Here is a 25,955-nt window from a genome sequence, read left to right on the forward strand (position 1 = left end):
TGATAAGCGTTCATCAGGTTTTTACAGATAGTCACAAGGTGACTATACAGTAAGGGTCAACAGCTTTTGATATTCTATGGTTCTTTTGTACAGCAATTGCTTTGTGCTAGCATAGATAGGCACACTCACTCTGTTTATAGGAACAGTAGAAAAGTATTATGAAAACAATTTCTCGTGGCAAAAAATGTTATACATGTTATTCACTTTTTATATTGTATTGCCGTGAAATTTTTAAAAATGAAAGTCTTTTGCTGTAGATGCTAGCAATCATATCCTCTTAGAGTGCTTTTTTTGGTTGAAATTCTGTTGAAGGTATGAATACTCGACATATTTACTTTGAAAAGTCCATAGCTGTAAAAACTCCCGTTAGATTTTGTTCAGGATTACCGACGGAAGTCATTTTCGAGTAAGCTTGCAAAACAGGTTCCAAAATAGTGCAAGAGTTTTCCCTAATTAAAGACCAGTATCGAAGTTACAGATATCATGTTATTGAAACAGCCTAAGTAGTTTAGTTTTTAAAAATTGGGAAACATACTGCGTATTTTAGGTGCAATACATTGCAGTCAGTAAGCAGTGCCATATCAGTACTGATTAGGAGACAAAAAAAATTCTTTTCAATACAGTCATGCTTACCTACGTGAGCATTGAATGTAGCAAGGGTATAAAAATGTTTGTGCTTGTCATTAGGATGAGGTTGTCAGAATCGAGACAGGTAGCTGCTCGGAGAATATGTAACACAAGAGCTGAAACATAGAAGACTTCATTGGTCAATACGTCCAAGTCAGACTAGTTATGTTAATGTAGCATGTATTTGGTAGCATGTTGCATTAATAAAGCGAGGTTCTTTATTTGTTCTCATTAGGTTGGGAACCTCGCAAGATCTTGTATCGGACCATTTCGATTTCTTACATTTTGTTACTTTAACCCTCCTTTCTGCTGTACTTAGTTCAGCTAATGAAATGTTGTACAGCTGTAAGCTATGGCGACTAGAGTTCTCTTCCCTGTAAGCAAATTCTTGGATCAAAGTTACTAAATTGTAAAACCTAGAATTTTAAATGTCTCCATGGGACGAGAGCCTACTTCCAGTTAGTAATATTTTACGAAACGTGATTTTATAATAGCTCAGACTGGCGGGAGTCAAACAAACCTGACACAAGTGTTGCAGATAAGCACATTTCTAGAATAAAGAAAAGCATTTATGTTATGCCTGCAAAGTTGGAAACGAACTATGATTTGCAGAGTGAAATTAATCCGATTAAAACGTCTCTAGAAAATTTACATAATCGAGAAAACTTTATCACATTTTCTTGTTTGCCTCCTTGCCATACTTCATATTTGGGTCTTGCAGTTCTTAATCTTCTGTAAGTTATATCGTAGTAAATTGTAGAAACTGATCTCTGAAAATGTATCAGTACTTCATTGTTTATCAGCTTTACAAATTTTTAAAGTAAAACGATATTTAATTTTATCTTTTCTGCGTAAATATTACTTTAGAATGTGTAGATAATAGTTTGGTCAATCGGTTTTTAAGCATGGAAACACAACATTGAAATTTTCATTTTAAATCTTATTCAGGAATATTTATTTGGAACGTGCAAGCACAGAGTCTGCTATGAGTGAGGAAAAGGTTAATTAGAATACAGAAACTTTATTGCTAATAAAGATGCACTCCAAAACATCGGCACTTTGGACTTGTATTCTTCTGTTTCATAAGGTTTTCACTTTACAATGAAATCTTTCCAAACCTTACTCCATTGATCGCTTTGCTTCGGAATTGAAGAAATGTAATAAAACGATGGGTTAACAAAACAGTGTTTTCGTGTCTTGGACGATGTAAAGACATTTTTCAGCATCCGTTTTCTTTTATGACGTCTTAAACGAACAAAGACCCGCTAGTACACTGTAAGATCAAGTTTTTTTGCCACGTGAATAATAACATACATGAACAATGTGTTCGCTTCTGATTGGCTGAAAACAAGTTGTAAAACGAGTGCAAACTATAAACAGTGCGCGCACTGTCAAAATTTCTTCTGCTTGATTTTCTGTAATGCTTTTTTCGAAGTGAATAACTAGCAAGTAATTAGCAACACTTCTCGTGCAATTTTATGAAAATAAGCGCTTGCAAATTTTTCAAAGTTTGGAAAAGCAGAACGCGAACTCATATTTCGGATGCATAATGCTTAAAGCCGGCTGATCGGTTCTCCGATTTGACAAAAGGCTAAAGTGAACTTTTTATCAACCTGTTTAACAGTGATGGTTCTGTTATTATCTTCAATTTACAGCGGTCACGAACAATTTAGGGGCAAATTATCACTCACCAACACGCTTGGAAATTATTGCCTAAAATTGGGCCAAGTAAATGTCCCGCTTTCCCCAGTCCTCTTGTTCAAAATTTGGCGCGGCCATTTTCCTCGCGCGCGAAGAGTAAAAATTCGCCAGGCTTCCCCCCCTTTGTGGGGGGAATGGTACGAGTACACAACTTCTAGCCGCAAAATCCGAAATCCTCGAGGGAAAAGCTTTCTTTTGATACCTTGTTTACCATATAGCGTTCAGTTTACGGCGGTTGTGAAAAAGCACTTCGACACCATCTATAAGTTCAGAAATTTCTGGTTCTAGTGGACTTTTGAAAGTGATATATTTGAGTTTATTGCCACCCAATTTTGAAAAAGTAAAACCATACTTCCCTAGAAAAGGTATTTGTCTTTCGTTTCTGTGGAAAATATGGTTAATATTGTGAGCTTCAGAGGGTGAATTTTTGTTTGAAAAATTAGTAAAAATCTTTGCATTTGACCGTAGGCCATTAAATTTTGGGCTCAAGTTTGAGCTTGTATGGGAACCAAGAAGAAACCTCTTTGGAGGTCTCCTAAATGTTCTGCGAGAAGCCGATTTCCACTCGGTGAGTTGGCAAGGGAAAAATGTAACCTCCGTGATGAATATTTATCAAAAAGTAAGAAGTTGTCGGCATTAAAAAAGAGAAATAAGCGTCTTCAAGAAAAGAGTGAGAAAGTACAAGAATGCATGAATCAGCTCGAGATAACACCACGTTCAAGTGCATTTGTAATTTCAAAAAACACCTCCACTGCGCGCAAAAAGAATCCCTCTGAACTTTCTGATGATGGTAAACTGAACTTACCTTGACGAAGTGCCCAACGGAGGTAATTGGAAACCTTAATTGCTGCAACAGAGATCAATGGAGGGAGTATGGAGGACAGGGCTCCTGCTCTAGAGGGCATGGTCTCCACTGTCCTTAAGTATAGCAAAGCAACTGATGTTGCCAAGTATCTCTCCTCATCTAAAAAATTGAAAAAGGCCACTCTGATGGAAATAAAGAAGGAAGCACAAGAATACGAGAAAAGTAATGAAAATTTTATCCGGTCATTATCATTGCTCTATGCTGGAGGGGTCATTGGAAAGGTAAAGTACATGCAAGGGAGGTCTGCACTTGTCATGAGGCACACAGGGAAGAGCACTAAAACAGGTACTCCATCAGTTGAGTTAATCCTCAAAACATTGAGTGATATTTTTAGAAGCATTCTAAGTGTAACTGTGCTTTGACTCACAATGAACCCCAGCTGTTTAAGGACTTATAAAACAACTGTTTTATTTTTCATGCCTTGTAACATTTTCATGAATAAGGAGTTGAGGTAAATGTAAGTTTATATTTAACTGTAACTGATTATATTGAACCCAAAGTTTTCTCTGTTTACATACTGCTCAAAACCATAAGGTTCAATTTCATTGATTAAAATTAAAGAAGTTCTTCCTCATTTAATTCAATCACCTGGAGGAAAAACATTTAGAAGTTAATATAAAAATTCAAATTGAACTATGTATAATTATATAATCTGTATAATACATGGCTGAAAAAACAAAGTCAGCAAAGAGGGGAATGCCCCTACCAAGGAGGGCCTAAAGTATGAAATTGTCATGAGTTAATCCTGATTGTGCATTTTGAGAGGCCTTTTAAGTCTGCTCTTGGCTAAAGTTATACCTCTGCTTGCTTTTAAAATTATCAACTGTAACTTCATGTCATAATATATGAGAAGTTTTCTCTGTCTACATACTTCTCGTGGTATCCAGTTACTTCGCCACCAAGCAGACTCGCCACCAGCGAACTCGCCACCAAGGAACGATCACGCCACCAACGTACTCGCCACCAAGCGAAGTCTTCTCGCCACCAACCACCAATAAAGAGATTAGTCGAGGAGAGTAAGATGTTCGGCTGATAAGTTTGTTCGCTTGTCTGTACTCAAACTTTATAAACGTATGTTGTCGAAAGCACGTTCGAAACCGATAAGTTTGTTTGCTTGTCTGTACTCAAACTTTATAAATGTATGTTGTCGATAGCACGTTCGAAACCGAAGTAAGTTTTTATTCCTCGCATCGAGTTTTGCAATTTCTCCTCGCTTACGTGCAAAAGACAAACACGATACGTTTTGATGTCAATGAGTTAGGAACGGAACACATCTAACACGTCGCTGAAGGTCATAATTTAAATACAGACAAGCGCACAAACGTATCGGCCGATTTGAATTGTGCTCGTTCGAACATCCTACTCTCCTCGACTACTTTATTCTAGTTTATCTCTTTATTGGTGGTTGGTGGCGAGAAGACTTCGCTTGGTGGCGAGTACGTCGGTGGCGAGATTGTTCCTTGGTGGCGAGTTCACTGGCGGCGAGTCTACCTGGTAGCAAGGTAACCGGTAACCCTTCTCGTAACCATAATAAGTTTATAAGTTTCAGCGCTTATAGTAGTGGTTTGCCTTATTTAAGCTTATATGATCATGTGGAGGCATTATAACATCCAGAATGAATACTGCTATTTGATAGTGTTTTACTATTTCCTTGTTTTACTGGTGTCTTTTCTTTGAGTAGCTCACACCATTCAACACAACAGTTAAGCAATGTCGGTTTCCAAAATAAACTGGTGATTTCTGTATTTAGTGTTGGCTGATACCAAACGAATTCCAATAGCCATAGTAAAATTTTGCTTGCAAACACTCTGCTTTTGCATTGTAGATCATCACTCCTTTTTTTTCTTGGCTGACAATGAGCTTGACTTGTCCCTTTCCTTCGCCAAGCTGCTTGATAAATCCACCACAGTCCATAAATTTGTCAAACAAATGACATAGTCTTCTCAGACTGAAAAAAGTAATTGTTACAGAACCTGGCTTCTCTTCTACCTCTAAACCATACCTTGTTAGACCAAGAACGTCCTTATGTAAAATGTTAAAAACCTCCTGTGCCATAGGGAGATCAAAAATTACCATCCACGGGTGCACTTTACTCATCCTTGGTGATAGCCGGCGATCAATGGCACATTTCGCCCGAATCATGCGACGCTGTAGCATTGGATACAGTTCGCCAAGTTTATATTTAGGTCGCTCTCGAATTGCTCCAAAGTTTCCTTTCACAGCTAATTCAGCAACCTTGTTTAGCCGGTTGAATGTGATATCTAGATCCCTCCATTTATGCCCATTCGAAATTCTTCGCTCAAATTCTGACTTGCTATGCTAAAGGGCTTTTTTTATTGAAAATATTAGTTCCTCTTCGGTGGGTTCAGAGCTGTCCGCCATCTTGGATTTTGGAAAACTTTACCCCAGGTCACGCGCGGCCAAATTGAAAGTTGGCCCAATTTCGAGCAATAATTTCTAAGCGTGCCAAGTGTTATCATTTTTAATTCACAATCAAAATATAATGAATATGAGGCTATTTTGCATTCATCACAATTTACCAAAACCCAGTGGCTCAAGCTGTCAGACTACACTTTCAGGAAGGCAGGGGACTGAATTCAATTACATGTTCGTTTTTGTTTCGTTTTGTTTTGTTTTATTTAAACAATAGCTTCATAACAACAACCAAAAACTTTAAAATAGAAAATTTTCGGATGATGGTCCTTGCTAAAGAACACCTCAAATGGCTGTCCATTAATTTCCTCTTTAAAGGAAAGGGACCTTTCTTTTCACCAGTTTTGTTGTATAGTTTAGGAGGAATGGCTGTAAACCTGGATATTATGCAATAATTAATGCCTGATTAATGCTTAAGTAATTCCTTAGAAAACAATCGCTCGAAAAGTTAAAATGTCAAAGACTTTAAAGTCGGTTTGCCTGAATAGAACTATTCTGAAGGTATATTAAAGTTCACACGGCAACCAGGTGGACAATCAGACATAGTTTGATGCTACACTGGTTTGCAGATTTAATGAATGTAACCGAAGAAGTTACAATTCATAGACCCAACGTTTCGACATCCTGTCTAGTGCCTTCATTAGGGGTGATCTAAACGCTGCAACAAGAGGTCCTTCTATATGATCACAAATTAGCAGCCTTTTTTCTGACGAGGTGAAAATAAGCGTCAGGAAGCAGACCGCCATCGTCACGGTTTAAAGGAGCGTGGGCGGAGTTAATGTGCCAAGTCTCCAAACAAAGGCGCTGGTGGTAACGCCGATTAGTGGTGAAAATTTTAGAATTATCCCACCCAATTGCATGGTTGGTTAGGCAAGTATGCTCCGATAAAGCTGAATTTTCCTTTTTGCAAAGAAAAACCGCTTTTTGGTGCTCTTTTAACCGTGTACCAAACTGGCGTTTGGTCTGTCCGATGTATTCGTTGTCACAGTCATTGCAAGGAATAGAATAAATGGCGTCGGTTCGTTGTTCTTTCGTGACAGGATCCTTAGTTTTGGCGAAAAAGCGTTAAAGTTGCTCAAAAACCTTTTCAGACTTTAGGGCATATTTTCGCCAAACCTAAGGATCCTGTCACGAAAGAACAACGAACCGACGCCATTATTCTATTCCTTGCAATGACTGTGACAACGAATACATCGGACAGACCAAACGCCAGTTTGGTACACGGTTAAAAGAGCACCAAAAAGCGGTTTTTCTTTGCAAAAAGGAAAATTCAGCTTTATCGGAGCATACTTGCCTAACCAACCATACAATTGGGTGGGATAATTCTAAAATTATCACCACTAATCGGCGTTACCACCAGCGCATTTGTTTGGAGGCTTGGCACCTTAACTCCGCCCACGCTCCTTTAAATCGTGACGATGGCGGTCTGCTTCCTGACGCTTATTTACACCTCGTCAGAAAAAAAGGCCGCTAATTAGTGATCATATAAAAGGACCTCTTGTTGCAGCGTTTAGATCACCCCTGATGAAGGCACTAGACAGGAGTGTCGAAACGTTGGGTCTATGAATTGTGACTTCTTCGGTTACATTCATTAAATCTGCAAACCAATGTAGCATCAAACTATGTCTATTCTGAAGGTGTTTTACACATTGCATTTGTGTGATTGGCTGGATAGTTAATAATTGTTCCAAGCTGGGGTCTTTGTGACTAGCGTCGTGCGTAATCCACAATCATTGAAGGAGCACCTGTCCTAGCCATTAACGACAGCTCGAACATCTTCTTGAGAACATTCTGTTAAGTAGACCAACTGGAGTCAGTTCAAGTTTTGCTATGCGAAAACGCATTTAAATCCACAAAATGTTTTTGCCTTTAGCTGGAGAGATGGCTGCTGTGAAAATGATGTAGACTGTTATTTCAGTGCATGACTGGTAATCTTGGAAGCTTCCGTTTCACTTTTAATCTTTTTCTTTCATAGCGATATGATTATTCCGTTATCCTCTAGATGCTCCGAAGCTAACTTGACAAGGTTTTGAATTTGATTTTGTTGATTTTCTTTCAATTCATTTCCATAGTTTGAATATCTCCTCTAAATAGAACTTTGTGATGGACCGGCTATGTCTGGCCACAGGAGAGTTCTATCAAGATTATCCCCAATTGGAATATCTTGCAAAATACCCATTTGTGCCGCAGTTGACGAAATTTGACGCAGTGATCAAAATTTCCAATAGTAGTTCATTTACATTGGGATCGATTTTAAAAGAGATGTAAATTATTTGCTTTCCTCTTCGACGGGTAACTCGCCTCTGGTTCTCACAACTTGCTTCGGTATACATTCAAAATCTAACGGAAAAATTACAGAGGTACCCGCTGAGGCAAAATCTTTCTTTGGTGAAAAAACTGAAGTATGAGTAAAGCAAAGATTGTTAGACTTCTGTTCACTGTTTCCTCTTGAGCTCCAATTATGATAATTTTATATTTGCATTTTGAATTCCACCTGTTCGGAAAGTGGTTTATATCTAGATTTAAACATGTACGCGCCATCTCATGAATCATGATAAAAAAAATTATCTATTAAACTTATTTTCAATCTTTAAGTGGATATTTATCGGCTAATATAGGGGAATCTGTATAAAACCCTTTAAGGACACCTAAAGGGCAGGTTTTGAATTCACTCGTTACTGATGAAGATGGTAGTAAAGGTTTTCATTAAATGACATTTGTTATGGGATACTTGGAAAAGCGGATCTCGAACTCATTTTGTGGATGCAGAATGCTTAAAGACGGCTGGGGTTTTTCTGGCCTTATAAGTGGCTATAGTTAAGTTTTTATCAACCTGCTCAAAAGTGATGGTGTTCTTGTATTATCTTTAATTTACGGCGATCACAAACAATTTAGGGGCAAATTATCAATAACCCGGTGATATTATTCACAATATACAATCAAACTGATGTTATGAATATGAGATTATTTTGCATTCATAACAGTTTGCCAGAAAACAGAGGCTCAAGCTGTTAAACTAGACTTTCGTTTTTGTGTTTGGTTTTTTTTAATTTAAACAATTAAAACAGCCACTGAACAACTTCAAAATGCAAACTTTCCAGATGGTGATCCACTCCGAAGAACACCTCAAATGGCTGTGCTTTAATTTTCTCTTTAAGGGTAAGGAAGCTTTCTTTTCATCAGTTTTGATGTTAAATTAGGGAGGAATGGCTAAAAAACCTGATGTTATTTTAAAATTAATGCTTTAAAAATCTCAAACTCATGATTTCTGGATAAGAATCCCTCGAGCAGTTAAAAATGTCACCAAAAAACAAAAAGGAAAGACTTAAAAAAAATAGTTTCCCAAGAGGCTAGAGTTGTTCTCGGCTGCACTTCGTGCTCTCTAAACTCTCTATATGCATCCACAACGCCATATATGCACGCTAAGCATGGATTAATTCTTTATTCTTACAGGAAAAATGCTGTGGCAATATTTTTGTTTCTTTATCTTGGCTTTTTTCGTGGGCCGCGTATGTGCTAATGAACAGTGCAGGATGGAGATCAACATTCAAGGCATGAAACTTGAGAAGTTCGTGTTTAAAAGGGTTTCAGCATTAGCTCCTCACATCTGTGATATTCGGTGTGGACAAGAAATTACCTGCCAAAGCTATAACTACAACAGAAAGGAGAAGATCTGCGAATTGAACAACCGCACCAAAGAGGCGAGGCCTGAAAGTTTTCGCTTGGCCCCTGGTTGGTTTCATATCCGGCGTTTAAACGGAAGGGGTATGTTTTAAGTTCAAGAATGTCGACTAGGAAAGATTTACTCATAAAGTATATTTTATAGCGCGGTATGTAGTTGCTGATGCAGTGAGAAGGCCCTACTCGTTCGCACGTTATGACTGAGAGCAAAGTGTTTTCGGCTCCGGCACGACCCGATTCAGACAAGGAGCGTTTTATCCTAAGACTGTCGATCTTCTTCTGGCTGACAATTTTACCATATTACATCACGCCGGACCGTAAGCCAGCTCATGCAAGTTTTTCCAGCTCTGTTCTCATGATCGCGTACGGCCCTCACGAGGAATGTTTTGGGAAGACTATCACGTATGGGTTCGAATTCTAACCTCAAGATGTTGTTTTTATTTTTATATCGTGTTTTGCTTGAAAGTTTCTGTCTTTTAACGGTGTCGCCGTGAGCAACCCTGACAGGTGCTTCCTTAGGACATTTACAGTTTTTTTTTTAACAAACTTCATTTTCAAGAAAAATGTTGAGTTAGGTTTTTCCGATAAACTTATCTTACTGCTTCTGTGTTTTAACACATTTGAAAAAAATGTTAGTTCTGATGCTTATCTAAGAGAAATGAAAGTGGGGAAAAGAAGGTCGAATTTGTTAAAACGTCAAGTTATTCATAAATGATATTTACCTTTGATGTTTTCATATTTAATAGTATTTTTAACATGCTTTAATAACCGTTTTACCCTTCGCTTTCAGAGTAAGGTAAGAAAAATTCGAATGAAATACTCCACCACATTTCAGTGAGTTAGATACATTTATGGACATAGAGGAAGATGTTTTTCGTCTTGTCACGAGCGTGGGACTAAGAGAAAATTACCTACTATCTCTCATATTCTATTTAGAAAAACAGGACGCTGTCGACATTCTGGCAGTATGCTGGACGTGCGTCATGTATGAACTTCGTAATGGGCCTCGCCCACCTTAGAGTCTCTGAGGCTCAGTGGTACATCGGAGCGCGGAAACCGAAGGTCTGAGGTTCGATTCCTCATGGGAACTCAGAACTTTTTATTTGTCCCACGCTCGTGACAATACGAAAAATATCTTTCTCTATTTCTACCGAGCTCAAAACTTAAAATTTTTGCAAATTATCTAAGTAGTTATCCCACGAATTAATTTTGCAATCTTTTATGTATTGCAGCACCTCTGGGTTCTATTCTGGAATTACCGGCAATGTCTTGCCAAGAAATAAAGGCAAGTGAGGGAAAAGATTCCACTAGCAACAAGTACTGGCTGAATCCAACTGGTAATGGAAAGACAGAGTTGATGTTTTGCGATATGAACTTGGGGACTGGAGGTTAGCTTATTTCATTTTATCTCAACCTATACCTGTCAAAAAAATTTTTTTTTTAGTTTTTTGTTTTTTTCTGTTAATTTCTATTTCATCTATTCTTTCATTATTTACCATTTATCTCCCAGACATCGATGAATGTAAGAGTGATATCTTGCGCTGTGACGTGAATGCAAACTGTTCAAACACTTATGGCTCGTACAAATGCACATGTAAGGAGGGATACAATGGAACTGGACATGTATGTACAGGTATGATGAACTTACTTCGTTTTAACCTCTGCTTACGGTTAGGAACTGGCATTTTGTCAGTCGAATCCGAAACTTTTCTTGGTTGCTTCCCCATTTTGTATTTCCTGAAAGCTTTTCTTCCACTTTCTTTCTTCTCTCTTTTAGCTTCCCACAGTCTATTTATGGTCTGTTGTGACCTTTCATCTTAGCCGTTAAGCCCGCCGATCAAAAATTTATTTGTGGTTGGTAAGAATATCTGTCGAGCATCGGCTGCGAGGCTCTTTCCAATACTACTCTCACACAAACCTTTGCTCACCTAATTGGATAAGACACTTTTCTTGGCACTTGAGTCTTGTGATGTTCGAGGGAGTTCTATTCTCCACAAGAGTGGATATCATCAACGAACGGGGTCTAATGCTGAAGCAGGAAAGGCAGCCACCTTTGTGACGCGAATACCAACACCAGTCGCTCTTGCAATTGTTTTGTTTCGGCCTTAAAAACGCTGAAAACAAAACGTAACCAATGTCTATCCATCTTAACCGAACAAGCTTGGTCAATAAAGGATCTATCACATAGAAAAAATATTTTGCTTTGTTAAAAATCAAGAAATACTTGTTTATTTCAAGAGATGGGAAAGAGAGCCAACTGTTTTTGAAGCCCAATAAACCCACGACTTTTCTTTATTTTGACCGTCTTCTACTGCTTTTTGCGACTCCGTCGCTGACACTGTTCATAACTTACGAACTCTTCTGTAAGTTCGCTCCGAGCAATTTTCTTTCTTGCGCAGACTTAAACCGTGCAATCCCAAGCGGGCATGATGGACCCATTTTATCCACTCAGGTAGCCAATCAGAAGACAGGATTCGCTTCAAAATGCGCAAGGGCACTGGTAGCGATATAATAACAACTAATACTGATAGAGTCGTCCATATTTCTCGTCAGAATTAAATTAAAATGTAGTCTAAGTATTGCCAGAAGTAAATTATCCTTTATCAACCTTTTGAATTACTTTCCTTAGCTTACGTTATCTTTTTTCTTTAGATATTGACGAGTGCGCAAATTCCAGCATCATTTGTGGTGTGAATGCGACCTGTGTAAACACTAATGGCTCGTATGAATGCACATGCAAGGAGGGATACAACGGAACTGGGCATGTATGCATAGGTATGATGAACTTACTTTGCATCACATAGAATGTATCTTCTTTGCACCATCGTCAGCGAAGTACGTCTGCCGCATTCTTCCAGCTGATTCGTTCTTTACCTCAGCTTAGGATTAGGAATTCGCATTTTATCAGTCGGATCCGACTTTTGGTTGCTTCCCCATTTTGGATTTCCTGAAAGCTTTTCTTCCAAAGATTGAGTTAGTTATCCTTCCTGGTCAGAGTTACCACATTCTATTATATTTCATTTCATTTGTCTTCGTTGCTTCCTCTGTTCTTTGGAGAATGTCAACTTGTTCTCTCTTTACTGTCTATGTTATGCAGGAACGCAAAGTGGTCATTCCTTAGTTTCCTATGTTTTGACCTTTCATCTTGGCGGTTAAGCTGCACTACCTCTGACCAAAAATTTATATTTCCGTTTTCTTTTCAATGTATGTGGTTGGTAAGGTATCTGTTGAGCATTGGCTGCTAGGCTCTTACCAATACTATTCTCACCCAAAGACCTTTACTCGCCTAAATGGACAAGACACTCTTCTTAAGACTTTAGACTTGCAATGTCTGAGGGAGTGGATATCATTAATGAACGGGGTCTGATGCTCAGACTTAACTGTGTTTTTAAATCTTCTCTCAGATATCGCTAAAAGCAGGAAAGGCGTTCACCTTTGTGGCGATGGCGGTCTGCTTCCTGACGCTTATTTACACCTCGTCAGAAAAAAGGCCGCTAATTAGTGATCATATAAAAGGACCTCTTGTTGCAGCGTTTAGATCACCCCTGATGAAGGCACTAGACAGTAGTGTCGAAACGTTGGGTCTATGAATTGTAACTTCTTCGGTTACATTCATTAAATCTGCAAACCAGTGTAGCATCAAACTATGTCTATTCTGAAGGTGTTTTACGCATTGCATTTGTGTGATTGGCTGGATAGTTAATAATTGGTCCACACTGGGGTCTTTGTGACTAGCGTCGTGCGTAATCCACAATCATTGAAGGAGCACCTGTCCTAGCCATTAACGACAGCTCGAACATCTTCTTGAGAACATTCTGTTAAGTAGACCAACTGGAGTCAGTTCAAGTTTTGCTATGCGAAAACGCATTTAAATCCACAAAATGTTTTTGCCTTTAGCTGGAGAGATGGCTGCTGTGAAAACGATGTAGACTGTTATTTCAGTGCATGACTGGTAATCTTGGAAGCTTCCGTTTCACTTTTAATCTTTTTTCTTTTATAGCGATATGATTATTCTGTTATCCTCTAGATGCTCCGAAGCTAACTTGACAAGGTTTTGAATTTGATTTTGTTGATTTTCTTTCACACTCTTCTTAAGACTTTAGACTTGCAATGTCCGAGGGAGTGGATATCATTAATGAACGGGGTCTGATGCTCAGACTTAACTGTGTTTTTAAATCTTCTCTCAGATATCGCTAAAAGCAGGAAAGGCGTTCACCTTTGTGGCGCGAATGCCAACTGCATCAACACCAGCAGCTCTCATACTTGTTTCGACTCGGTCCATAAAAACGCTAAAAAAAGACCTCGGCTAATATCAAGCCATCTTGACCGAACAAGCTTGGCCAATAAAGCATTTATCACATGGCAAAAAGATTTTGCTTCAATGAGAATCAAAAAATACTTGTTACTTTGAAGAGACGGGATAGAGAGCCAACTGTTTTTGCAGCCCAATAAACCCACGAGAGTTTTCTTTACTTTGACTGCCTTCTACCGCTTTTTGCGACTCCGTTGCTGACACTGTCCATAACTTACGAACTCTCTTGTAAGTTCGCCCCAAGCAATTTTCTTTCTTGCGGGGGATTAAACCGTGCAATCCCGAGCGGGCGTGATGGCCCATTTTACCCGCTTAGGTAGCCAATCAGAAGACAGGATTCGCTTAAAAATGGCCACAGGTTCTGGCAGCGATATGATAACAACTAATATTTATAGAGCCGTCCATATTTCTCGTCAGAATCAAATTAACTTGTAGTCTAAGTCATTACCAATAGTAATTTATCCTTTATCCAGCTTTTAAATTGCTTTCCCTTAGCTCACGTATTAACTTAATAAACCTTTTTCTTTAGATATTGACGAGTGCGCAAATTCCAGCATCATTTGTGGTGTGAATGCGACCTGTGTAAACACAAATGGTTCTTACGGTTGTAGTTGCAAGGAAGGATCAGCTGGAGATGGTGGTGTGTGTTCAGGTAAATTAAGTTTCTTTAGGATGGAATGGGAATATGCTAAGAGATTGTATGCTTACTGAAAGATAATACATCTAGTAACTGTCCAAGTAGGATAATCGTCAAGTTGGAAGAACAATCAAAATCAAAACAGGAAGAACCTTTCCTAGCAACCAGAAGATTTCTATCTGCCTTTAAGGGCAACAATAATACTGTGTTGATGCCCAAACCAGAAGGTACTTGTGGAGAAGTTTTCCTTAAAAGAAATATTACGGAGGTCTCGGTTTAAAGCGATTTTAGATGTCAGGATGTCTAGATTCCATCTGAAATTTTTCCTCTTTGTACACTGTTTCGTTAAAGAAGGTATTTTTAACCTTCGAAATTTGATAATTGAAAGGATAGCATAAGCTCAACTCTGTAAACTGCCTTGGTTAATAATTGCTTCAATATTGGATCATAAGTAAAGTAAACAGTAGTTTCTGAATATAAAATCCTCAGTTCATGAAACTCGAATTACCTCTTCACATACCTTCAGAAAAACTGATAATAATATACAACAGCCAGTATTTTACAAAGCTTAGCAAGGTGAAATAAATAAATAAATCAAGAAGAATGAATATCATACAAAATCATAATTAAAAAATTACTAGGAAAAGTTTTGCCCCACGTGCTTCGCTCCTTTTGCTGCGCATGCGATCCAAAACCAAAAGGTCAACAATGATATGAACCCCTTTTTTCATACTGATTTGATATTTGCTGAAACAGATGATGAATGCCGCCACATTGTGTGGAATCAACCAGTACAAGACAAACTCATGCAGGGAAACGTAATCAGAAGTATGGAGGTACCTCATGAGGGCAGCCGTAAAGTAATTTGTTATATGGAGCCTAATTGTGTGTCCATAAATGTTCGACCTGCTACTCACGGAGGAAACTTCATTTGTGAGTTAAACAATGCTACGGGAGGAAATAAAAGATCGTCTGCCCTACAAAGTAAAGAGGGTCATATCTACGTTGCCATTGAGGTACTTCGAACTGATTTCATATGACCAAAAATATTATTTTAGGCGATCCTTTTAGCAGTGACGTAACGAGAGCGTAGACAAGAAGTTAAGAAAGCTTATATATGGTCATTTCTTCGGAATAGTCAATCACTGATCTTTCAGGCGATTCAACTGTCTATCTATTAAACGATCAGTTAGTTGCATATTAGAGGATCGATTGCTTGCAAGTAAAATGGTCTAGGTATAATGCACTTTTAATGTAGCTTTAAGATAAAGCAATGGACGAATATGTGAGCTACGCAAAACTATTTATAAGACGGAATTTATTTTGTTTCTGACAGAATCTCTGCAGCAGCAGTTCCTGTTACAACAATGGCACATGTCAAGCTGGATACACTGATAAAGGATTTCGTTGTAAATGTCCTTCAGGGTTCACCGGCGCATACTGCAATAAAAGTAATTGAATACAACTTTACGGAATCGAGATTTACGACATCGAATGATAGTCGTAGAGTATTCAGCGGGATAAACACTTCCTCTTTTTTCTTTCTCACCAGCTTGCAGCCTTGACTTTGAAGATGGAATTGGTGGATGGGAAATGACAGGCACAGCTTTCATTCACCAACCAACATTTGGTGACAATCCAGCAGCACGCAACAGAGAAAGCGCCCAGCAGCAAGGGGACTGGTGGATAGGGGGGGCTGAGAATCGACCCAGCGAAAACGTTCCAGCAGGAAGGTGGTACCAAAAAAGTGCCGATCCACCCCAGGGAACTCTCATTTCTCCTTGTTTCCGTATCGTTTGCAAGAATATCTCGTTTCTCATTGGTGGAGGATGTACCATAAAAGATATTCGTGCGGAGCTTATTGTCGACAACCAGGTGAGATCATTTACTTTGACCATTATGTTTCCTTTGATTTTTTTGAAACATCCTTGGTAGATTTATCAAGGTATCAGAGATTTTTGATAAATAGCGAAATCATTTTGAGCTTCGTGATATCCATGAGATTCGTTTAGGTTTACAATGAGCCATTTATAAGGAAAAAATGTATTAAAAAAAAGCCAGACGTTTTTGACACTAGGTCATCGTCAGGATAAACAATGGTAACCCTGAAAATAATCTAGTTTCGAAAACGCCTGTGTTTCACATTTTAATGTGCTTTTTGCTTTATGAATAGCTCATTTTGAGTTTCGTCAAGAAAGGTTCCACAAGGGAACCAGCCTCGCCTCTGGTACACTTTCTTTGTCTTTGGTTTACACAACATTGAAACGAGTTTTTCTGTTGTTGTTGTTGTTTTCGTTTGTTTGTTTTTTTCTGAAGTGCAGAGCATTGCAATCAGCACATTCAATTCTGTATTGCCTTGATTTCTATAGAAATAGGTTGCTCTTAATTTGAATAAATGTATGATACGGTCATGGCAGTTATATCAGCATTCATCGAAACAAAGGTTTAAAACTATTTGATATGTTTGTTGTTACATGCAGGTTGTCAGAAATGAGACAGGCAACTGTTACGAGACAATGTACCGTAAGAGCTGGGATGTAAAAGAATTCATCGGACAATACGCGCAAGTCAGACTAGTTGATAAGAGATCTGGTAGTTGGGGTCACATTAATTTTGATGACCTTAAAGGAGATATCATTTGTCCTCACCATTTAGGGGAAAACAACTGAAGGGAAAGTAAGGGCACAAAAGATAAGCGGTTTTTACAGATAGTCACCTTGTGACTATACAGTAGGTTTGACAGCTTTTGATACTGTATAGTTCTTTTGTATAACACTTGCTTTGTGCCAGTATAGATAGGCACACTCACTCTGTTTATAGCAACAGTAGAAAAGTATTATGAAAAATTTTATGCGCGTGGCAGAAAATGCTATAATCATATCATCCACTTATTATATTGGATTACCACGACAAAATGAAAGTCTGTTGAAGGTCTTTATAAACACTCAATAAACACTTACTTTGAAAAACTCATAGCTGTAAAATTTCCTGATAGATTTTGTTCAGGATTACAGGTTGAAGTCATTTTCCAAAATACTGCAATAGTTTTCTCTAATTAAACACCAGTATCGAAGTTACAGAAATTATGTTATGGAAATAGCTTATGTAGACTGATCAACGTTTCTGAGATTTAGCTTTGCAAAATTGCGAAATTTATACTGCATTTTTTAAGTACAATCCATTGCAATCAACACACGCAATGCCATATTAGAACTGATGGCGACACCAAAAATTCCTCTCAATACAGTCATGCTACCTACGTCAGCACTGATCGAAACAAGGGATTTTGAAAAAGATTTTGTGTTTGTATCATTACATTAAGGTTGTCAGAAATGAGTCAGGTAACTGTTCGGAGACTACGTACCATAAGAGCTCCAACGTAGAAGAGTTCATCGGTCAATACGCCCAAGTCAGACTAGTTGATAAAAGATCTGTTAATTGGGGTCACAATGACTTTTATGACCTTAAATGAGATATCATTTGTCCTCGCTAACTAAAGTAGAAGTGAAGGCAAAAAGGATTAACGGCTGTCGAAACCAACTCACCCCTTCAAGTCAGGATTTTGCACGTAGTCACCTTGAAAGAAGGTTATAACAGCTTTTGACGTTTTATAGTACTTGCTTTGCGCCAGCATTGAGACAATTTTATGTGCGAGACAGAACATTTCATAATCATGTCTTCCGATCGTTTGGATTGGAAAACATGATTGTAATTGGTTTACCGTGACTATAAGAAGTCTCTTACTTTATATCCTAGCAGTCATATCATATAAAAACCCACCTTTTTTTGATGTGTAGAAATTTCTTGGCTGAGTATTTAAGGACACTGGATATCCATCGCTTTGAAAAAACTCCCATTAGATTCTATTTAGGGCTATAGAGGTAAAAAAAAATTGCGATATATTGTAACAGGTCCCCTTATCGTGCGAAAGCCAGTATCAAAGCCACACAGATCATGGTAATGTAGTATGTAATGGGTAGCATTTCAAATTAAAAACGAGGTTCTCCCTTTCTTCTTAGTCTTGGAAACCTCGCAAGATCTTGTATCGGACCATTTTGATTTTTCACATTTTGTTACTTTTACCCTCCTTTTTGTTGTACTCAGTTCAAACAATGAAATGTTGCGCAGCTGTAACTTTATGGCGACTAGAGGTCTCTTCCTTGTAAGCAAAATTCTTGGATCAAAGTTGCTAAATTGTAAATACTAGAATTTGAAATGTTTCAATGGGACGAGAGCCTACTTCCAGTTAGTAATATCTTAAGTTACGTGATTTTAAAACAGCTCAGACTGGCGGGAGTCAAGTGGTGCAGTTCTGGAATAAAGAGAAACAAATGTGAGGGTACTCAATAGGATTTTCGGGATCCATGATTGGGCTTATTTAAAGTCCGGGATCCGGGAATTTAAAGTAAAAAGGGAGCGAGATGCGGGATTGTTATTACGAACGGGACACGGGAATCGGGATTTGGGAAATAATCACTTCAACGAACTGAGAGCCGGGATGTCCGTTGACGTGAATTTTTGAAGAAATTGATCTTCTCAGTCCACGAAAAGCACCAGGCGAACAGGCTCTCTAGCATTCAGGAGGCGGTCGGGCTGTTCAGCGACACTCTTCAATTATTGCGCGGCAATGAAAAGTATATCAGAAGCGAAGTTGCCAATTAACCAAAAATCCTCAATATCCCACAGGGTAGCAAGGCATCTATGACTGCTGCGTCAGTTGAAATGCTTAACGGCCTTGAGAAGCCTCCAGCAAATCTCAGAATTATGTCTTTATATGCCCAGCCCATATGCCTATATATATGCCCAGCAATTCAACCGTTACCACCTCTAAAGGTGACACCACAGAGCATACAGAAAATAAGGGACTGGGCGTAAACATTTGTTGCAGCAGTGCGTCAGCGCCCTGTCAGATAGGAAACAACGACGGAAAGAGTTGTAACTCTCCCGTAGTATCTCTATTAGAGAAAAATTTAGCCGGGCAAACCGGTCACTCTCGAACGCTCTGACTTCGAGGAGCAGCAAGAAAACAGCGGGAAACAAGCCGAAGAGGAAGATGGAATATTAGAGTTCGATTCCCCGTGTGATGATAGTGACATTCCATCTTTGGAACTAGAAGCTGATTTCATCTCGGAAGAGGTTCCCGCCTCCCAAGATGTATTGGCTTCAACAGCAGAATTGTGTTCAATGAAGTTTTCTTTACCTCTCTTCTTATGAAACTATGAGATTGCGGCCGTAATCTTTTGTGTCTTATGCACTTGCTGACATTGTCATTCGTTTCTTTGATACCAACCTGTCCGTATTAACACGTTCGTCCGTGATTGAAGTTTAACGGAAGGAAGTCTTTACCGTGACTAGCATACGTTATTCCTGCAAAACTTTGAAAACTTCTAAAATAAAATATATCATTATTTTGGTGAAAAGAGGTAAACCTACGCCAGTACGGTGACCATAGACTTCAACGGATCGATACTGGTTGAGAAAGTCATCTGCTACCGAAATGGCCCTCCCAAGTTTAGAAATGGAGTAAGACAAAATTGTGTGATCGGGATCGGGATTGGCCGGAAAAAACTGTTGGGATTACGGGATTGAGAAGAAAATTTTTGTAGTCGGGATTGTGGGATTAAAGAACCCTATTGGAGACCCTCAAATGTGTTTTGTCTACAAAGTTGGAAACGAACTGTGATTCGCGGAGTGAAGTTAATTCCATTAAGACTTCTCTACAAATTTACATAATGGAAAATACTTTATCACTTTATCTTGTTTCCCTCTTTGTTAGTGTTCTCATTTGCGTCTTGCAGTTCTTAATATTAGGTAAAATACGTCGCAGCAAATTTTAGAAACTGATCACTTACCCGCTGAAAATCTATTAGCACTTTGTTATATAGTAGCTTTACAAAATTTCATAATAAAAATATGTTTAATTTTATCTTTTTTGTGTAAACATAATTTTAGAATGTGTACATCACAGTTTGGACAATTGGTTTTAACCATGGAAACATGTAATTGAAATTTTCATTTTAAAGCTTATTTAGGAATATTTACTTGGAACGTGCGTGCACAGAGTGTGCTATGAGTGAGGCAGAGGTTAATTAGAACACAGAAACTTTATTCCTAATAAAAATACACGTCAAAATATCGACACTTTGGACTTGTATTCTTCTGTTTCATTAGGTTATCCCTTTACAACGACTAATCTTTCCAAATCTTACTTTCGCTTTGCTTCGGAATTGAGATGTAATAAAACGATGTGTAAACCAAACGGCGTCTTCGTGACTTGGGCGATTTAAAAACCTTTTTCAGTGTCTTTTCTTTTATGACGTCTTAAACGAAGAAGACTCGCTAGTCACCATAAGATAAAGTCATTCTACCACGTGAGTGATAAGATACACGAAAAAAATTATGCGCTTTTGATCGGCTGAAAATGAGTCCATTTTTGGATATAAAACGTGACCAACGTCGTAAAACGAGTGCAAATTACAAACTGTGCGTGCGCTGTCTGTGATGCTTTTTTCAAGGGAATAATTACTAAGTAATAGAAACACTTTTCGTGCAATATGGTGAAAATAAGCAAGGCCTATAAATTGCACCCGCCCTCCGGGCTTCTGTAATTATGATATCCTAGAAAAATTTGCTGGTGCTTATTAACACAAAACTGCACTCGAAATTATGTTATTGGTTAAACTGGAAACGAGGTCAAAGACGATCCCCTCTACTCCCTGTAATACGAAATTGGCTGTCTGTTTAACTTCAACTTTTCTTATGTCGCAACATTTCTTGCTCCAGTTGTCTTTCGTCAATCAGCACGTCTATGTTGGGAACGGTGAGTTATGGTTTCTTGTTATTCTACCACAGTTGGAGCTCGATCTCCCAAGGAGATTCCACATATCTGACATCGTTTCAATCAAACAAAGCATTCAAAGTCAAACTGAAATAAAACAATGAAAAAATATTACTCAAGTCAGTCGGTGTATTGTTTATATGTAATAAGGTGCCGTTTAAGAGGAATTTATCACATTGCTCGAACACGGTCATAATTCTGAGAATTTAATCCAAGTTTTTGCTAGAAACCAAAGAAGTATGAGTAAAAGAAAGATGGTTGAAATTCTGTTCACTGTTCTCTCTTGAGCTCGAATTATGAATTTGATATTCCACCTGTTCGGAATATTTAGGTTTATACGCGCCATCTCATAAATCTTAATAATAAACTGTTTATGAAGCTTATTTTGTGGAGAATTATCGGCCAATAAAGAGGAATCTATATGAAACCCTTTAGAAAAAGTCTCGGCGCCATCAAAACGTTGCTCGAGACACTTAAGGGGGCAGGTTTTGAATTCACTCGTCACTGATGAAGATAGTAATTATCATTAAATTTAGGGATGCTTGGAAAAGCGGAACTCGAACTCATATTATAAATGCACGATACTTAAAAGACAGCCAATGGGTTTTCCGATTTAGTAAGAGGCTAGAGTGAACTTTTTATCAACCTGTTTAAAGTAATGGTGTTCTGGTATTATCTTTAATTTAAAGCGCTCACAAACATTTTAAAGGCAAATTGTCATTCACCTGGTGATATTATATACAATTCACTATAAAAATATTATGAATATGAGGCTATTTTGCGTTCATTACAGTTTACCTAAAAATAATGGCTTAAGCTGTCAGACTAGACCTTCAGTAAGGCAGGGAACTGAATTCAATTGTATATATATATATATATATATATATATATATATATTAATTCAAACAATAGCTAATTAATGAATGGTCCCCGCTGGCATCTTTGTGATCAGTGTCTTGCGTAATCCACAACCATTTAAGGAGCACCTGTCTTAGCTATTAACGACAGCACTAACATCTCCTTGAGAACATTCTGTTGAACAAGCCAACTGGAGTCAACATATGTCAAAACGCATTTAAATCCACAACAATATTTGCCTTTAGCTGAACAGGATTGGTTGTTGTTAAAATGATGTAAACTGTTGTTTCAGTGCGTGACTGGTGATCTTTTATTCTAGTACACAAGCGAATGGCGGAAACGTGCAGGCTGAGTATGGAAGCTTCTGTTTTACTTTTAAACTTTCTCTTTTATAGCGGTGTCATTATTCCGTTATCCTCTGGATGTTCTGCAGGTAAGTCGACAAAGTTTTAAATTTGTTTTGCAGATATTCGTTCAATTTATTTCCATAATTTGAATACCCCTCCTTGATAGAACTTTTTTTTTTAATTTGTAAGTGATGGACTAGCTATGTCTGGTCACAGGAGAGTTCTATCGAACTCTGTCGATTAGAATTTCTTGCAAAATACCCATTTTTGCCGCGGTTGACGAAATCTGACGCGATGATCAAATTTCCAATAGTGGGTGATTTACATTGGGATCGATTTTAATAGAGTTGTAAATTATTTGCTTTCCTCTCTGACGGGTAACTCGCCTTTGTTTCTCACAACTTGCTTCAGTGTACGTTCAAAATCTAACGGTAAAATTACAGAGGTACCCGCTGAGGCAAAATCTTTTTTGTTGAAAAACTGAAGCAGAACTTTCAATCTCCTGGGATACCGTAGCAAGGAAAACTCTCACACAGTACAAAAAACAAAACAAAACAAAACAAAAACAAAAAGCAAAAAAAGGCAGAAGGAAACCATGATCTAGCGTCTCTCGAGGCAAATTGACTTTTTGGGGATATTACCCTGCAATTGAAACCTCTTTCTCTAAACCGAAACCTTATTTCAACTTCATCATTCCATTCTCTTTTGTTATATAAATACTAAACAGGTGACGAATGTCGATCCATTGATTTCAAAGAACCAATACAAGACTAAGTCTTGGAGGGGTACTTAATCAGGCTTGTAGAGGTACCCCACCAAGCGGACTGTAAAGTGCTTTGCTATACGGAGCCCAATTGTGTTTCCATAAATTTGGGGCCTTCGCAAGGAGGGAAATACATTTGTGAGTTAAACAATGCTTCGGACGAAAGTCAAGGCTCATCTGTCCTTCAGAGTAAACAAGATTATTCCCATTTCAGCATCGAGGTAAAGTGACTTATTTCAGACGGCAAACAATTATTGTGCGTGATAATTTTGTCGGATTACTTTTAAACTAGCCTTCCAGTCCTTGTACTGAATTAGGGTGATTCTTCAGTATTGCACCGCGCATCACGAGAAACTTTTTGACCCTATTTCGTGTGAGATTGAGTGATTTTTCCATAGATTAGATATTACATTGTTCCATACGTCTTATATATCGACTCTCTACCTATCACTCAAGTGTTTCTTTTTAAACGTTCGTTTAAAAACTACCGTAAAATGTACCGTGAACCGATGAAATAAAGCACGTGATCAGTGCCAATACAGAAATGAATAGGGTGACATTGGCCCATCATATCTCCTTGACTTTGAAGATGGAATCGATGGATGGGAAATGACGGGCACAGCTTTCATTCAGCAACCAACATTTGGTGACAATCCAGCAGCACGCAACAGAGAAAGCGCCCAGCAGCAAGGGGACTGGTGGATAGGAGGGGCTGAGAATCGACCCAGCGAAAGCGATCCAGCAGGAAAGCTGTATGCAGAAAGTGGCGATCCACCCCAGGGAACCCTCATTTCTCCTTGTTTCCGTATCGTTGGCAAGAATATCTCGTTTCTCATCGGTGGAGGATGTACCATAAATGATATACGCGCTGAGCTTATTGTCGACAACCAGGTGAGATTATTTACTTTGACCATTATGTTTCCTTTGATTCTTTTGAATCAAAGATAGGTAGGTAGATTTATCAAAGTATTAGAGATTTTTGATAAATTGCGAAACCATTTTGAGCTTCGTGATATCCATGAGATTCGTTTAGGTTTGCAATGAGATATTTATAAGGAAAAATATAATTAAAAAACAAAAGCCAAACGTTTTCGACACTAAGTCATCATCAGGATAAACGATGATGACCCTGAAAATGATCTAGTTTCGAAAACGTTTTTGTTTTTTACTTTTATATATATTTTTGCTTTATACAAAGTTCATTTTACGTTTTCGAGCGAGAGGTCCTACGAGGGAACCAACCTCGCGTCTGGCACACTTTCTTTGTCTTTTGGCTTACACAACGTTGAAACAAATGTTTTTTTGTTGTTGTTGCTACTTTGTTTGTTTGATTGTTTTTTCTTTTCGGAAGTGCAGAGCATTGTAATCAGCACATTCAATGCTTTAATGTCTTGATTTCAATAGAGATAGATTACGTTTTATTTGAATTATTGTATGGTACAGTTATAATAGAGATGTCAGCATTCATCGAAACAAAGGTTAAAACTGTTTAATACGTTTGTTGTTACATGCAGGTTGTCAGAAATGAGACAGGCAACTGTTACGAGACAATGTACCGTAAGAGCTGGGACGTAAAAGAGTTCGTCGGTTAATACGCCCAAGTCAGATTGGTTGATAAGAAATCTGATGGGTGGGGTCACATCAACTTTGATGACCTTAAAGGAGATATCATTTGCCCTCACTTTTAAGACGAAAACAAATGAAGGGAAATTGAAGTAAGGGCGAAAGGTTATGCATTTTTCAGGTTTTTAAATATAGTCACCTTCTGACTATACAGTAAAGCTTAACAGCTTTTGTTATTGCATAGTTCTTTTGTATAGCACTTGCTTTGTGCCAGCATAGATAAGCACACTCACTCTGTTTATAAGAACAGTTGAAAAGTATTATGAAACAATTTTATGTGCGTAGCGAAAAATGATATAATCATATGATCCACTCGTTACTTTGGATTTCCACGACAAAATGAAAGTCTATTGATTTGCATGCTAGCAATGGTATCATATTAGAAAGCTTCTGTTTTTGTCGAAATTTCTGTTGACGGTCTTTATGAACACTCAATATTTATTTTGAAAAATCTTTACCTGTAAAAACTACTGGTAGGTATTGTTCAGGTTTACAGAATGAAGTCATTTTTGAGTAGCTTTCAAAACAGGTTCCAAAATAGTGCAATAGTTTCCCCTAATTAAAGACCAATATCAAAGTTTAAAGACCAATATCAAAGTTTAAATACCAATATGAAAGTTACATAAATCATGTTATTGAAACAGCCTAGGTAGATTGATCAACACATCTGAGATTTAGTTTTCCAAAATTATGACACTCATACTGCATTTTTCTAAGTGTATTCCATTGCAATCAGCACACGTAGTGCCACATCAGTACTGATTGTGACACAAAAAATTCTTTTCAAGACAGTCATGCTATCTATCTTAACATTGACCACAACAGGGGTATGAAAGTTCATTACGTTAAGGTTGTTAGAAATGAGACAGATAACTGTTCGGAGACTATGAACCGTAAGAGTAGAAGAGTTCATTGGTCAACACGTCCAAATCATACTAGTTATGTTAATGTAGCATGTATTGGATAGCATTTTGCATTAATAAAACGAGATTCTTCATTTGTTCCTAGTAGCTTGGAAACCTCGCAAAATCTTGTACCGGACCAATTTGATTTTTCACATTTTGCTACTTTTACCCTCCTTTCTCTTGTGCTTAGTTCAACCGATGGAATATTGTACAGCTGTATGTTAAAGGCGACTAGAGGTCTTTTCCTTGTAAGAAAAATTCTTAGATCAAAGTTGCTAAATTGTAAATACTAGAATTATAAATGTTTCAAAGGCACGAGAGCCTACTTCCAGTCAGTAATATCTTACGAAACGTTATTTTAAAAT

The 25,955-nt window shown here is 38.0% G+C and overlaps 1 pseudogene; it reads left to right on the forward strand.

The window, feature by feature from the left end:
* Positions 1-8,655: 8,655 nt before the first annotated feature.
* LOC131771080 (uncharacterized) overlaps positions 8,656-25,955 on the forward strand; it is a 28,719-nt pseudogene continuing 11,419 nt past the window's right edge.

This window comes from Pocillopora verrucosa, chromosome 9, assembly GCF_036669915.1.
Source record: "Pocillopora verrucosa isolate sample1 chromosome 9, ASM3666991v2, whole genome shotgun sequence".
In the NCBI taxonomy this organism is placed as follows: domain Eukaryota; kingdom Metazoa; phylum Cnidaria; class Anthozoa; order Scleractinia; family Pocilloporidae; genus Pocillopora; species Pocillopora verrucosa.